Here is a 15,839-nt window from a genome sequence, read left to right on the forward strand (position 1 = left end):
TGAAGAGAGAGTCCACATCAACTCATATTTATAGTCAAAGTCAAGGCAAGTCAGTTGGACTGGTCGTCGTGGTTACCCTCTGTGGTCTGTCCCATAAAATCCACTGAAGAGGATTTCTGAAGTGTTCTCCAGCTGTTTGCTGTTCAAATCCCAATCTTTTATTTGAGGTCCTGTGGTCCGGTGCTGTTCTGGGTCCAGTCCGTTGCCTTCTGAGATCCGCCGAGGAATAACGCTGTTCGCTCTTTGTCTTCCCTTTTTACATCTTTCTTGGAACACACACATCTCTAACTTCCTTCACATACACACACATTTTCAGAGACACACATCTCTGCTCTACACACACATTTCCCTTCCTGCTCTGGGCGTGTCCTAACATCTCCCTCTCACTTCCCTTATTCTCTACACACACATTTCATCACATGCATATTCATAATCACATTTAAATCATAACCTCCTTCATTCTGTCTTCTGGTTATAATCATATTTTAGTTGATTACAATATAATTGTTACACCAAATACATCACATTCTTTACTTCTACTTAACCAGTTCCATAATCATCTGAAAAGTACCTAATTATTTCTATTGGTTACTATAAAGGTTATAATCATTTGTGTTATTTAGTTGGAAAATACCTCGCAGTTACAAGACTCAATAGTCACTGTCTGCACATCTGTCCCTTGAGTTGTAGAGGACAGAGCGGGACAGCTCACATGAGGCTCGTTGGAGACGAGCTGCTCCTCGCCTGTAAAGGCGACGAGAGACGGGGGACGGGGACACAATCCGCTCCCAAGTCGGACAGTTTCCAGATGTTTCCGCAGCCTTCAGGCTGGACAGGAAGTGACAGGAACACTGTGGTCCGATTTAATAAAATGTTATCAGACCCAGATATCAGCTGGTCCACAGTCTCTAGTTGTTTTTATTATGACAGAGTAGCTCTCAAAAAGCTCTACATGAGATCTGTTGCTGATTTTAATAAACAACAGACTGGAGATGATCTGTAATCTGATCAGATTTAGTCTCTCTGACTTCTAAACGTCTCTATCAGCCACACAACATGTGTTCTGGACAGAATACGCCTTCAAATTTAACTAATAGCAGTTAAAATCCCTCCAATTCAAAATCAATGAAAAGTTTAGAAAAACGTCATCATGTTAAGTCAATTCAGAACCAATCAGCTGTTAGATCAGCTGAGAGGCCGGCGTTTCCCAGCATGCTTTGCTGGGTCCGCCTGGGTCTTGCAGTCGGTGAAAAGCAACTGTGCTGCCTGCGTTTCAGAACTGAGTCCACTACGGGTCAAAGCAGAGGGTTAAAACTATTTACATGAATGACAGGACTACCCCTTCAAAGGGAGGGAGCGTAATATGTAGTCGTAGCCAGGACAACATCCATGCTGCTCAGAAGATAGAGTTACTGCTGGTCAGCCTTCAATGTGGAGAGAAGATCAGAATATAACAACACAGCTATCAGGGCATGAGGAGGAGGAAACAGCTTGGCTCTGGAACATGTTCACAACGAGGCAGTGTGAATGTGCTGGTGTCTTTTAAGGTTACCACTCCGAGAAAAGGTTTTCCCACATTGTTCACACCAGTACGGCTTCTCTCCAGTGTGAATGCGCTGGTGAGATTCAAGGCTACTACTCTGAGAAAACGTTTTCCCACATTGTTCACACCAGTACGGCTTCTCTCCAGTGTGAATGCGCTGGTGAGATTTGAGGCTACTACTATGAGAAAACGTTTTCCCACATTGTTCACATGAGTACGGCTTCTCTCCAGTGTGAATGCGCTGGTGAGATTCAAGGCTACTACTATGAGAAAAAGTTTCCCCACATTGATCACAGCTGTACGGCTTCTCTCCAGTGTGAATGAGTTTATGTCTTTTTAGGGTACTCTTCTGTGTGAAAGCTGCCCCACATTGATCACAGCTGTACGGCTTCTCTCCAGTGTGAATGCGTTGATGGTTTTTTAGGTGTCTCCGTTGTGTGAAAGCTGCCCCACAGTGATCACAGCTGTACGCCTTCTCTCCAGTGTGAATGTGTTGATGGCTTTTTAGGGTGCTCTGCTGTGTGAAAGCTGCCCCACAGTGATCACAGCTGTACGCCTTCTCTCCAGTGTGAATGTGTTGATGGTTTTTTAGGGTACTCTGGTGTGTGAAAGCTGCCCCACATTGATCACAGCTGTACGGCTTCTCTCCAGTGTGAACTCTCTGATGAATATTTAAATTCCCTTTTGTTGTGAAGGTTTTGTCACAGTGCTGACAGCGGTGATGTTTGGCTCCTCTTCCTCTCTGTTTCTAGACAGAAAAACAGAGAGTGAGTTAGTGAGGTGCCGCTGTTGAGATCTAGCTTAACCTCTTCAGATACACTTGAAAATATATGATTTTTTCGCCTAGATTTTTACCCCCAAAAAAGTGCTGCAGTTTCCCCATCCTTTGGCCCTCTGGGATGACCCTGAGTTCATTGTGAAGCTAACACTCTCAGTTTGTTGTTTCTAGTGGCATTGTGACACTAGGCCTTACTGACACAGAGCTACAGAGGTTAGAACACAGAATTTCTATTTCAGTCCAAGTAAATCATCTGAAAAATTAATAAAAAACACTACTGTAAGCATATTACATGGGCTATATACTAAAATAGTACCCTAGCCACATGTCTCAACTTAGAACAGAAAAAATCCAGAAAAAAGTGACTTACAAAAACACATCCACATCACACCCACACATACCTGTAATAACTGCATGCATATATTTATAGAAATAAGTAATCATAATTTGATGAAATGGTGAAATGCCATAAGAAGGCCTTATTTTTGGTTTGACAAGAGCTGGAGCCATCACAGGGTTAATATTTTCTAGCCATGTTTGATATCAATCAACTCGTCTTCTTATTGGCTACACAGCGATGCCAGTTAAATGACCTCTTTTTCTAACTGGTGGGATATGCTGTCAGTTTTTCCCATGTGGGCCTAATGGGGACTGTGGGATTTTATTGGCTTAGCTTGGGGGTATCTTTAGATATACTGAAGCTATTGGCTGGAAACAGATATCAGTGGGAGTCAGTTTTTTGCGCGCACAGGGAATAAGATACAAGCGACCAAAACCGAGAAATTATGCACTATCTAGATTTCTCTACGTCGAAACTTGGCCAGAAACTACAAGATTGTGAGGGGACCAGATAATTATGGATTACAAGGCTTGGATTTTCTAATACCATGGCGTGTTTGCAATGTAGGAAAAAAACGTTTATGAAGATCTTTCACCGCTGTGATTAAAGACACGAGGAGACAGGTAGGAAAACACACTCGATTAGACGCAAATCGTTCTGTCTTTCTTTACTTCAGAACATGATTATAACCGTTGCGAGTCACCTTATTGCTTTGTGTGTGGGCTCAATGGAATCATGAGACTAAGCTTTTAAATGGTGTATGGCATGAGCGTGTTTATGACGGTTTAATGCTTAAAATTTATGAAGGAAGTCAGCACTTCCGAAAAACGGCGAGGATACGTCCCGGTGCCGGGAGCTATACGCCCAACAAGTTAAAGCCCATGTTGCAGGTTAACCACAACTGTTGATTATTGGGTACAAAAAGCACTCAAGATATATATATCATTTTTTTTTAAACGTCTCCAAATAGTGTTAAATGTAAGTTTTTGGTCATTTTTGGTATTTGCGGGTTTATTAAATCAATTTGGCGATGACGTCACATTGGGGAGCAAAGTCTCAGCCTAGCACTAGAACTGTGGTGACTGGGCACCCAGATATCTCAGTGGGTAGAGCGGGTGCCCATATACAGAGGTTTGCTCCTCGACGCAGCGGGCCCGGGTTCGAATCCGGCCTGTGGCCCTTTGCTGCATGTCTCTCCCCCTCTCTCTCTCTCTCTCTCTCTCTCTCTCTCCCCCTTTCACATCTTCAGCTGTCCTCTCTGCCTAATAAAGGGATAAAACCCCAAAAACATAACTAAAAAAAAAAAAAGAACTATGGTGACTGACTGGGATGAGGAAGAGGAGGAAAGGCCAGCAGCCGTATAATTAAGAACCTGCCAGACGTGAGAGGGCAAATGAGGAATTGTCAAGATTTTGGGTAAGTGTCCTTCATTTATCTTCTTTATATAGCAACGCAGCAGTGCATACGATGACTTTACTTTTTACTGTCAGCATCGAGTGAACGTCAACTTTTTCTTTGCATCTAGTGACAGTGATCATGTCGTTCTAGAAAATTCCCCAGAAATTTTGTCTGTGTGCCTGCTATTGGGGCACATCCACATACACACACATTGGAAACGTCAGTTAGGAGTCAGTTGGTCAACATGGCCGCCAGGGAACAGGGTCATGATAGGGGTGTGTGTGTCTGAGCCGTTTTCAGTGTCTTGTATTGGCAGTTGGTTCCCTAGCGTGAACACGTTAAGTCTGATAGACTCCATAGTTACATGTCTGTGATTGGCACAAGATTTCCTACATTCTCACCAACTATGATGTCTAAAGAGGTAAAACTGGAGGAGAGAGAAACATTAGTTTGTTTCAGAGAATCGTGCTGCAGCCCCCCCTCTGCCCTCTCAGTAACAGAACCTGTTGCTATGGTGATTGCCTCAGAGTACGGGCCTCTTTCAGTGTTTAATATCTGCAGTTGGTGAGCCTAGCGCGAAAGGTTTTAGTCCGATAGACTCCATAGTTACATGTGTGCGATCAGCACAAGATTTCCTACATTTTCACCAAAAATTATGTCTGAAGACTGAAAACTGGAGGAGAGAGAGCAATTTGTTTGGGGAGTCATGAATCATGAATCATGGAGCTCAGACTTGGTCTTAAACTGAGAATCTGAACCTCATTCCCCCGGTCTGCAGACTGCTCGCCGCAGATGGAGCTCGGCTTCCACACCAACTTGTGGTAGGACGCGTCTCTCCAGGCCGCGCACACTCGGGCTACTCTTCATTTGTCTTTAACGTCATGAATGAAAATGATGTCCAGGATCTCCGGGAAAGGAAACAATATGCGCGTCTCCATTTCAAACATCACTGCAGGTTGATTATTGGCGACAACGCTGTCGTGGTTAGCTTACCGAAACTGTACTGCCGTAGTTGCTGGCTGGCTACGCAACGTTAGCTATATCTACTAGCATAAGTACAGGCTAACTTTAGCCAGTTAGCTTTGTGTGTAACGTAACAAAAACCCACCCATGTCATAAGAGCTAAGCTTACTATTCCATTCAATACAATTATGGTACAAAAGGGTTAGGGTTAGATATTCAGTTTTGCGATATCCAACACCATCAAATACAATAAATAACAGTTCAAATATTTATTATCAACAAGCAAATTACACAAATTCGTTGCAAAATTAATGACGCTGAGGATGAGAGAGATTGACGGACATTGATCCAGACAAATGCTACCGAATAAACCTACATTAGATTAAAATTATAGTCTTAATGCCCCCCCCTTCACCCAGGCGGGAAAACAACTTGCAGCTGGCCTTACTGTCTTCTCCTGCACACTGGCTTATCTCTCCAAGGATAAGGCTGAATTGAACTGAACTTTCTGTAACAACACAGACAGTCTGACGCCTCACACTTCACACACACACTTGTTGTCCTGTGCATCATGTTGATATGTTGTTATGTTGTTACAGTGAGGAAAAAAAGTATTTGAACACCCTGCTATTAGGGCTGCATGATTATGGCCAAAATGATAATCACGATTATTTTGATAATAATTTTGATCACGATTATTCTCACGATTATTTGTTGATTTTAACCAAAACAAATTTTATCATCACATAGGTTATTTATAACTGCGAGAGGGGGGGTGATGGATGCTACTCACAGAGAGACGGCTGATCATTATGAACGGGTCCAGCACGGGTCGAACGGCGGATAAACACGTTGTGTGTATGAAACGTCTGTATCTTCACTGCGCTGCATTTTTATGAACTAAGATATTCTGGCCATGGGTCACATCTCTGGCCCAGGTCCAGGTCCTGGTCCAGGTCCAGCAGCTCCGTCTCCCACGCTGTTACTCTACCAACTGAAGTTAGCTGCATTCAATGACTTCTTCTGTGCTCTTCGCCGTGGCGGTTTTGATAGCAGAGTTACCATGGAAACACTGGTACAAATACAGGTTTGCCACTCATACTTAACAATATACAGCTGTGTTAATAAAAAATTAAAACTGTAGACAAATATCAGAAGTGTGGACCGGCGCTGTGTGGCGGGGCGCGGAGAGTAAAAGGAGAGATCCGACACAGACACGGCTTTACAGAGGAAATGGGTCATGTAACGCAAAATTAAACCATATCAATATAAGCAGCATTGCAGCGGGTGCGAAGACATTAGCACCGGTGAAACTAAGCTGCACAGGGTGCAGGGAACTACTCTGACTGGCTCATGAGCAGATAGTGGTTTACAGAGCGGTAGGGGCGGCTGTGGCTCAGTGGTAGAGCGGTTGCCTGCCAATCGGAAGGTTGGTTCAATCACCGCCCCTGCAGTCATTGTCGAAGTGTCCTTGGGCAAGACACTGAACCCCGAGTTGCCCCCGGTGCTGCGCATCGGAGTGTGAATGTGTGTGAATGTTTATCTGATGAGCAGGTGGCACCTTGTACGGCAGCCCCGGCCACAGTGTACGAATGTGTGTGAATGGTGAATGTTTCCTGTAGATGTAAAAGTGCTTTGAGCAGTTGTTAAGACTGGAAAAGCGCTATATAAATACAGCACATTACATTAGATTGGTTTTGCAAAAAAACTCAGCGTTCTATGAAATTACGCTTAAAAAAAAAAAAAAACGCTTGATCACACAAATTTGATCGGGGAAAGTCTAAATTGTGATTGCGATTAAAATTTGATTAAATGTGCAGCCCTACCTGCTATTTTGCAAGATCTCCCACTTAGAAATCATGGAGGGTCTGAAATTGTCCCAGAAACCTGACTGGTCTAGAGAAGATCTGTGTGGAGGGGGGGCCAAAATCCCTTCTGCAGGGTGTCAGACCTGATGAAGAACTACAGGAAACGTTGGAAACAAAGGCTACTGGACCAGATATTAACATTGATTTTCTCAGGTGTTCAAATACTTATTTGCAGCTGTATCATACAAATAAATAGTCAAAAAAATCATATATCGTGATTTCTGGATTTTTTTTTAGATTATGTCTCTCACAGTGGACATGCACCTACGAGGACATCAGACCCTCCATGATTTCTAAGTGGGAGAACTTGCAAAATAGCAGCGTGTTAAATACTTATTTTCCTCACTGGATACACAGTAACCTCTTTCCTTCACTCACCTCCTCCTTCTTCCTCTTGCTCCCTCGCTCCTCTGAGTCTCCCGAGGCCTCCCTGACACCTTTCATCTTGCCTCCTCCTCCTCCTCCTCCTCCTCCTCCTCCTCCTCCTCCTCCTCCTCCTCGTGTTTTTCTGCATGTACTCGGTGATAAGGTCCAGGTCCGGTGGTCTTGCGGCTCCCATGTGTTCTCCTCACTGGAAAGGTGAGTGCAGACAGAAGAACATCTCCTCACACTTTGTTTTTAGACAATCCATTCTCACTCTAATTTATCATTCCTATTAGTCCTTTTTCTATTTCTAAGGTTATTTGTGGGTCTGCAACTTAGAGTAAAAATACAAACTTCAACTTTGAGGACGTGATACAATGCTGACATTTATCTGCAATATGTAAAATTTATAAATATCAGGACCAAGAACACCAAGTATTAATATCTAGACTCATACTTACTCTGAGAACCCCTTCCATTTCAGCAGAAACTCTACTCTTCCCTACACCACTCTGCGGTCCAAAACCTCCTCCACCACATACTCCTCCTGCTCCTCCTTCACTGCTGCTGCAGGCTGCTCCTCTTCCTCCTCCTCCTTCACTGCTGCTGCAGGCTGCTCTTCCTCTTCCTCCTCCTCTTCCTCCTTCCACTGTTGCAGCTGCTCCTCCTCCTCCTCTTCCTTCACTGCTGCTGCAGGCTGCTCCTCCTCCTCCTCCTCCTCCTCTTTACTGCTACGGTCTCCAGCTGCCGTCTGCTGAGGACTCCTTTGGTAGACCCAAGGGGGAAACATGCAGAGATAGATACAAGGGTTAGAAGAACTATGGGAGGTGTGAGTGAATTCTAGCTGACCATGTTCTACTAGATTCAGATCTTCTGTTTGAATGGAGAATGTGAGGCTGATGAGGGGACCAGTCCATAGGCTTCAGAGTGTCAGGTATCTCTGTGTAATATTAGAAACACTAAAGCAGAAAAGCCAAGACGTCAGAAATGTGGCGGAGCTTCATTCTTTCTGAGAGTCTCCCTCTGATATTCGGCTCGTTGGAGATGAGCCACGTCTGCGCAGAATCCTCCACCGGCCGTTGCATGCTGGGTAGATTTGCTCTGACGTCGTGCACACGTAGACAACAACAATCTCACGAGAGCGAGGCGGCTGCAGTGTCTTTTCACCGACTGTAAGACCCCGGCGGACCGGAGGTCGACTCAGGACGGCGACATGAGAAGTCGTACTAGTGAATAATAATGTGGGAATTACTGCACACTAGGGCTGCTCGATTTTGGGAAAAATCATAAACACGATTATTTTGGTCAATATTGAAATCACGATTATGTAACACGCTTATTTCATATGACTTTGGAAACGTGTTGTATTTATTAAAAAGACACCTTTCAACAATTCCTACAACATTGAACATTTATTGTACTTTTAGAACTATTAAAATAAATATAAATTTCAAATCAAAGTATTAAAGTATTTATTCCCTGTATTTACTTCCACAATCTCTTTAAAACAAGTAGGCAACATTTTGGCAAAATATAAACAAATTCCAGCAACTCAATCCAGGAATATAAAAGGCCCCAGCACTAACAGCAAATAAGTTAACTAAAGACAACAAAATTATTTAAGTCACCATGTTAGTAGGGTTGCTAAAATAATCTCTTAAATGTTTCTAGCCAGAAACACCATCTGTTAACATTATCTGGTTAAGAGATGAACGCAAGTAGGTGACAATGTTTCCACTTTACTAAGACCTCTGAAGAGGAACTTGTAGCTGGAATGCTATATGCTATTCTTGCCAGTTTTGAAAGCCTCTTACAAACGCTACTGTGGCTGAAAACCGAAATTCAATTAATTGCACAGCCCTACTGCACACATTATTAATGTAACTACATTACGTTGCCTAAAGAAGTTAATATTGTATTTGAAGAAGCAGAGGTCTGAAACTACGAGAGGTGGAGCTATCGGTTCTAGCTGTAGTTAAAGCTAACGTTAGCACATGCTAGCGATGGACAACTTGGAGAAAGATGAACTCCAGTGACTGGAAGATATGGAGGTTGTAATTAATAAAGAAAAACGGAACATAAGCGAAATTCACTCGTATGCTTGTGAAGCGGGACATGGTGAAGACTGCAGTTCCTCTCCTGCTACACCTGTGAGACACCACCCTAAGAAGACAAGAGGTCACGGTAACATCGCTTCAAGAGAGAAAACGCAAATGGACGGTCTTAAAAAGTCTATGGACTTCTGCCATAAAGAAGTTCTGGACCTGGGACGACAGAACGGGGTCTTAAAGAAACATGTGAGCAGCTTCGGGAAAACGTTACTGACGTGGAACTGGAAATCAACGAGGTCGACCGCTACAGCCGACGCCATGACCTCCGTCTGCACGCCGTTCCTGAAGAAGTGGAGGACATTCAAACAAGAGTCTGAGACGTCTGTGGAGCAGCGGTACCGGACACCGAGGACGAGCCGTTACTAAAGTATAACGAGTTCCTCTCCACACTCCAGTTATTAGTCACGCCCAGAGAATATGCAGTAGTACATATAATATAATATAGATATGTACTGCAACTTCTTAGAGGGGCAGTAATGTAGTGGTACATTCCTTCTTAGAGGGTCAGTAGTGGTATATTCCTTCTTAGAGGGGCAGTAATGTAGTGGTATATTCCTTCTTAGAGGGTCAGTAATGGTATATTCCTTCTTAGAGGGGCAGTAGTGGTATATTCCTTCTTAGAGGGGCAGTAGTGGTATATTCCTTCTTAGAGGGGCAGTAATGTAGTGGTATATTCCTTCTTAGAGGGGCAGTAATGTAGTGGTATATTCCTTCTTAGAGGGGCAGTAATGTAGTGGTATATTCCTTCTTAGAGGGTCAGTAGTGGTATATTCCTTCTTAGAGGGTCAGTAGTGGTACATTCCTTCTTAGAGGGTCAGTAGTGGTACATTCCTTGGGGGAATTGACATTACCAAAAATAAATGTTCAGATAAACCATCAGGAGTTGTATACAGGAGGTAACTCCGCCCTATGTACCGGTGATACATCTGACTTTATTCACACTACACTTTTCTTTTTTACTTTAATTCATTTATTTTATTTTGTTGTTTTTTTACGGTTATTGACTTTTGAATGTTTACATACTGGCTCTGTAACTGTTCTTTGTTAATGAAAAGAAAATAAATCATTGTGTGCTGGTAGCCACATTAGTGTGAGAAGACAAACAAAATAAAAATACCTGCAAACTAAATGTTGAAAAGGCTTTTGGTAGATGTCCCTCTCTCCTTGAGAGAATAAGACAGAGGATCAATGCCAGGAACCCCCGTCCTGGATGGACCTCAGCTAGCTCCGTGTTGCTGTAGCTTAGCTAGCTCCGTGTTGCTGTAGCTTAGCTAGCTCCGTGTTGTTGTAGCTTAGCTAGCTCCGTGTTGTTGTAGCTTAGCTAGCTCCGTGTTGCTGTAGCTTAGCTAGCTCCGTGTTGCTGTAGCTTAGCTAGCTCCGTGTTGTTATAGCTTAGCTAGCTCCGTGTTGATGTAGCTTAGCTAGCTCCGTGTTGCTGTAGCTTAGCTAGCGCCGTGTTGTTATAGCTTAGCTAGCTCCGTGTTGTTGTAGCTTAGCTAGCTCCGTGTTGCTGTAGCTTAGCTAGCTCCGTGTTGCTGTAGCTTAGCTAGCTCCGTGTTGCTGTAGCTTAGCTAGCTCCGTGTTGTTGTAGCTTAGCTAGCTCCGTGTTGCTGTAGCTTAGCTAGCTCCGTGTTGTTGTAGCTTAGCTAGCTCTGTGTTGCTGTAGCTTAGCTAGCTCCGTGTGTTGTAGCTTAGCTAGCTCCGTGTTGCTGTAGCTTAGCTAGCTCCGTGTTGCTGTAGCTTAGCTAGCTCCGTGTTGTTGTAGCTTACTAGCTCCGTGTTCTGTAGCTTAGCTAGCTCCATTATTTGTGGCTAACGTTAGCTTCATGTAATGTAGAATAAGCTGTAGCTTAGCTCTCTAAACTTTCCAGTAGCTAGCCTAAGACGTGGGAACGTGATGAATATGTTATTAGAGCTGAAAGGAAGAGTGCGACTTGCTGAAGTTCAGTGTCCACCCTGCTGTTGAACGGGTAAATATGACCGCTGGAACGGTACTCCCACCGGAGACTCTGCGGTGCGTTCAGGTACACAATCAGACGCAGGACAGCAGAAACGTTACAGTTGTGTTCCTATTGTGAGTCCAAAGCGACCAAAACTGTGTACGGACGATTTATATCTCCATAGCAACAACAACCACCCGTCCAGCATGAGAAGAGGAGTGTGCTCCACGTGTGTTTACGTTTCCTCCAGACGGTGACGGGATGTCCCGCCCTATCCTGGCTTACTCCACTCTGATTGGCTTACCATTGCATTCTTTCCCCAACCCTAACCAATCACACTCCTCATGCCTTGACGTAACCAATCCGACCAACGAAGGCAGCGTGTACAAGCCAATGAGAGGCAGAGTAGGGCGGGACATGACGTCGCCATCTTGGGACACACACACACACACACACACACACACTTGTGCTAAACCGACATTCCAACATTAGTATTGTTCCATAGTGTAACCAGGTTGTGATCAGCCTCCAACATTACCTGCAAAAACATAGCAGCTCCAGGTGGATCACTACTTAAATCCTTTCAGCGATGTCTGGTTCAGGGATAAAGAGAAGATAGATATCAGATGCACTGACACTCAGTAACTAATTAGTCTTTGGCTGGAGATGATTATTGACTTCACGCAGAGAAATGAAAACACACCGCACTGGAACTCTTTTATTTAATATTATTATTTCATATGTCCAACCATGACTGTAACACTCCCGTCTACTAACCAACATGTCGTGTAATAACCCATAAACGCTCCATGTCTAAGTGTTGCTGCAGCAGTAGTCCCTTCAGTGTAGTGGTCCACATGTACCGGGTTTGGAACAGGTTCGTTAAATTCCTTCAGAATGGGACCAGCGCCGTCTGCTGGCGTCACCTTCACATCGCTGCAGGGTGAAAGTGATGAATTCTGGATATGACTATATAAATATGCAGGTAACTGTTATTGAATGCGATGTTTACTTCTATGTGTAAAATGTGATGTTAAATGAAGATGTCCAGTGTTGATGTAGGAGCTGTATTCTGTGTTGAAGATATATTTGATAAACTGGATTTCTACTCTAGAATGCTTTTAGAGTTGAGGATTTATTTCATTTATTTTACATTTTACTGTGAAATAGAAAAGCTTTATAAACCATTCTGTTCTACTTCTGTTAAAAATAACGATTCCACTCTACGATCCCAGTTAAGTAGTTTAATAAAAACCAGCTCCTGATAACTGCTGTGGGCTGCTGGTGTCTCTGTCCAGATGTCACGTGCTGTCCTGATCCGGTCTGGTGTCCCTAGATGCGAGACGCAGTTTCACACACCACACAACACAGCGAGGCTGTCCGTAGAGGACGTCTCACACACCCAGACCTGATCCTCCACTCCAGAGGAGTAGAGACCTCATCAATGGGACACTCAGGCCTGGAGTTCAGAGTCCCGCCGCTGTCCACCACGCTCTCTCTCGTCTGGCTCCAACACTCTCTCTCTCTCCCTCCCTCTGTCCCCACGCTCTCTCTCCTCCCTCTCTCCCCTCCACCACGCTCTCTCTCCCTCTGTCCACCAGCTCTCTCTCCAGCTGTCCACCACCCTCTCTCTCCTACTGTCCTCTCTCTCCCTCTGTCCCCACGCTCTCTCTCCCGCTGTCCACCACGCTCTCTCTCCCTCTGTCCACCATGCTCTCTCTCCAGCTGTCCACCACGCTCTCTCCCACTGTCCTCTCTCTCCCTCTGTCCACCACGCTCTCTCTCCCTCTGTCCACCATACTCTCTCTCTCTCTGTCCTCTCTCTCGCCCGCTCCACCTTGCTATTTCCCGCTAAGGCCGCCAGAGTTGAGACACACCTCTCCTCCGTCTCACCCGCGCTGTCTCTCCACATAGTACCAGACATAAGAGAACATCAGAGGAGGAAGATCTTCAGATTGGTTTCAGCTTTTAGAAAATGAAGTCAAAATGAGAATTTTTGACTTTATTCATTTTGACTTTATTATTCCTGATATTTAGAATACGTACAAAATTCACTGTAAACACTAATAAGTTCACAGAAATCAAAAATTATTTTGTAATAATCAAACTGTTTAACATATTTCAACTCATAATGTGGGACATGCAATCAAAAATAATTCTAAACTGCAATTCTGATGTCGGCCCACCACACAATTATAATCAGCTAATAATGTTAGAAAACATGAAAGTGACAATTTAACAACTTTTATTATTCAACACAATGTGCTTTTCAAAAGGCACGAATCAAAGGAGCTCATTTAAAACGAAGTGCTTGTCCTAATTAAAACAAAAGAGATTAAGACTTTGATTTCTTTCAACTTTATTCTCAAAACGCAAAAAACAACTTCCCTTATTCTCTACACACACATTTCATCACATGCTTATTCATAATCACATTTAAATCAGAACCTCCTTCATTCTTCACAGCTTGGCTCTGAACATGTTCACAACGAGCAGGTGAATGAGCTGGTGTTTTTAAGGTACCACCGTCAGAAAAGGTTTTCCCACATTGTTCACACCAGTACGGCTTCTCTCCAGTGTGAATGCGCAGGTGAGATTGAAGTTGGCCAGACGTAGAAAACATTTCCCACATTGTTCACACCAGTGCGGCTTCTCTCCAGTGTGAATGCGTCTGTGAGATACGAGGTGACCACTCATAGAAAAGGTTTGGCCACATTGTTCACAGCTGTACGGCTTCTCTCCAGTGTGAATGCGCTGTGAGCTTTAAGGTTACCACTCATAGAAAATGTTTCACCACACTGATCGCAACCGTACGGCTTCTCTCCAGTGTGGATGCGCTGTGAGCTTGAAGATTACTACTCTTAGAAAATGTTTTCCCACACTGATCACAGCTGTACGGTTTCTCTCCAGTGTGAATGCGTTGATGGTATTTTAGTTGAATCGGTCGTCTGAAAGCTGCCCCACATTGATCACAGCTGTACGGTTTCTCTCCAGTGTGAATGCGTGATGGTATTTTAGTTTACTCTTGTGTGAAAGCTGCCCCACACTGATCACAGCTGTACCGCTTCTCTCCAGTGTGAATTTTCTGGTGATTCTTTAAAGATTCTGATGTTGTGAAGGATTTCTTACACTTCGGACAGTCGTGATATCTGGGACCCTCTCCTATCTGTTTCTATAGCACAGAGAAACAGAGAGAGATAGAGTTAGTGAACACCCTGATTTAAACCCTGGACTGGCTCTCACCCACAAATTTAACTCTTCATACATAATTTGTCAGACTGGGTGAGCCCAGCCCGATCTGCTGCTGATCTGATTTCACCCTGCAGCTCAGACTGGAAACCTGGACATGTATCCTGCTTCTGTTACGTTTGAGGGACCAATCACAAACTGGCTTATCCACCTGGCGCGGTATTGCCGGATTTAACATGACATAGCAGCTTTTTGTTTACATTCAACATGACGGCCACCGAAGCAATGGTGATATCCAGACTAATAATTTATGACAAAAGGAAGAAAATGTGTGCCGCTTGCAGATATGTTATCATGGAAGCAAATGGACTTTTCATAACTTTTAAAAGCTCTGAAATATACTACATAGTTCAGGGAAGTTGTAACGCTGTAGTGAACAGCGAGAGAAGCAGGGCAGACGACTGGAAGTCTAGACCCCCCTAGCGGCAGCTAACCTGCAGCCAGGGGCAGTCTAGCAACTCCCCGTTGTCTTGCGAGCTGGAGAAACCAAATCCTGGAGACCTGGAGTTGAGCTCTGAAGTCATTCTTAAAAAAGTAAGATGTGTTCAGAGTTTAAGGGTAATCTACCAACCGGCATGCTCTGGTTGGTTGGAGCGCTATCCTATTGGGTGCAGAGGGAATCTGAAAGACAGACGTTTATCCCGCCCCTCGGATGAGCCCAGCCCAATGGAGAGGTGCTGGAACCCAACATCTGGATGATGGGTGGCTTGTTAGGCTACTCTGCATGTTAAGAGTACCTATGCTCTCCGTCTCTGCTGATTGGGAACGATTGAGATTTCTCTTGGCCCAGCTACCAGAAGACCTTCAGACAGGTTGCCCACGTCACCGCTACGTTGTCAAGCATCGGTTGGAGGCAGCGCAGTAAGCGCTCGGCCCATCACCGTAAACTGCTTCTATAATCCTCACGTCTCCGTCAGAACAACGGGACCTGTTGTCCATTTCTTTAACTGTCTATGAGTGCCACTCACTCTCAATCTGTTTCTTGTTCTGTACCGCCCCTCAACAACCTGGTACGTTACAAGACTCCTCTCTGATTGGCTAGTAACAAAACGAACACCTGCCCGCACCCATACAGAAGAAAAGCCCCTGAGAGGTTCATGGGCTACTCACAGCGGAGGACATTTCAACATCTTACCAACTATGTTTTCCTCTATTTAATGCAAAAGTTATATTAACCAGGGATAATTGGACCAGCTGATAATAATAACATACATACATACATACATATATATATATATATATACATACACATATATATACACACACATATATATATATACATATAC

General features: G+C 44.1%; 1 pseudogene; it reads right to left on the reverse strand.

The window, feature by feature from the left end:
- Positions 1-15,077, reverse strand: part of LOC116684617 (zinc finger protein 420-like) — a 52,665-nt pseudogene extending 37,588 nt beyond the window's left edge.
- Positions 15,078-15,839: the final 762 nt, after the last annotated feature.

This window comes from Etheostoma spectabile, unplaced genomic scaffold, assembly GCF_008692095.1.
Source record: "Etheostoma spectabile isolate EspeVRDwgs_2016 unplaced genomic scaffold, UIUC_Espe_1.0 scaffold00019357, whole genome shotgun sequence".
In the NCBI taxonomy this organism is placed as follows: domain Eukaryota; kingdom Metazoa; phylum Chordata; class Actinopteri; order Perciformes; family Percidae; genus Etheostoma; species Etheostoma spectabile.